At 33.3% G+C, this 1,308-nt stretch overlaps 1 long non-coding RNA gene across 1 annotated transcript; it reads right to left on the minus strand.

Moving 5' to 3' along the window:
• Positions 1 to 344: 344 nt before the first annotated feature.
• Positions 345 to 1,074, minus strand: LOC125586918. Its single transcript, XR_007323449.1, has 3 exons — positions 864 to 1,074; positions 608 to 670; positions 345 to 464 (listed from the first exon to the last, which is right to left on the minus strand). It is a non-coding gene; the product is annotated as an uncharacterized LOC125586918 (long non-coding RNA).
• Positions 1,075 to 1,308: the final 234 nt, after the last annotated feature.

The raw sequence follows: 1,308 nt of genomic DNA on the forward strand, positions 1-1,308 counted from the left end.
CTTATATATGCCCCTATAGACTTATAAATTAATAATGACATCTTACGTAAGTAGAAGTGATCCCATTATATTTCTTTCGGTGCTTATTAATTAATTATTCAAGTGGTATCGTGTTCCACGAAATACTAACTGTGTTTTCGTATGATTCGGTAATCGTGTTCCACGGCATGGGAATTAAAAGTCAAAAAGGTTAATTAATTCTCAGAATAAAAAACATAATCAAAGTTCAAAAAAATTGCATTAGTATGCTGATAAGAAAAAAATTAATTTTATGATGGAATCAATATGAATCTAATCATGAAATGCTTATTAATTTATTTACAATAGTAAATAAAATAAATGTAAACCTGAAAATGATGGCCAAGACAAAGGTGATGGCGGGTAGGACATTAGCGGTAGCAGAGGCGAAAGTTGCTGATGTGTAAGTCATCCCGACGTAGTAGAGATTCTGATCCAGCACCGGCCTGTCATTTTTAACACATTTATTTAACGTTTGTTTAATTTTCTTAGCCATATATAAGAACATCAAAACAAAAAGAAAATTTTACGGAGATTATTCTTATAGTTTTGTGTGAATGAAGTATGAGACTACTAGACGAGTACTTACTCAATAAATCCGAGAAGCGCGATTTGTAGGAATATTCGGAACGTCATCTTCGGCCTTATTTTCCTGCATAATCATAACAATAGCACAAATTGCATACTTGCGTAAGTTAAGTTATGTATTAACTTAAACTTGTATGTATAACCTAGATACGGCCACTCATTAACCTTATTTCTGGTGAGTTTTATGTTGAAAATCTATGACACGTTTACACACAAAATAAGAAACAAACTTATATATAGAGATCAAATAACCATACCTTTCATGAAAAAGAGCAACGGAGCGATGACAACGGTGGCGATTGCATGGCGATAAACAGCTAGAATGTAATGGTTCATGCCATGCTTAAGAGACACCATGGTGATTATGTACATACCGGCATAACCAAATTGCATAGATATCATTGCTAAGTATGGTTTCACTCTGTTCATTAAGCTTCCCCACATTTTCTCACTCTCCATTTATCTCTCTTTCTCTCTCTGTGTTCTCTTTTTTTTTTTATTGTATTTGATGTATTAATAGTGTACTTAGTTATGACTGTACGATTATGCTAGAAGAGATTACTTGCTTATATAGCCTAATTAGGCTGACACAAGCTGACACGAAAGGCAATAGAGGAGTGCATATGTACAGCCATTGGTTATTTAGGCATCGCTTTTAGTTACAGATTCTTAATTGTTATCAAATTAGTATCCATTATGTGT

This window comes from Brassica napus, chromosome C5 (genome assembly GCF_020379485.1).
Source record: "Brassica napus cultivar Da-Ae chromosome C5, Da-Ae, whole genome shotgun sequence".
NCBI classification, from domain to species: domain Eukaryota; kingdom Viridiplantae; phylum Streptophyta; class Magnoliopsida; order Brassicales; family Brassicaceae; genus Brassica; species Brassica napus.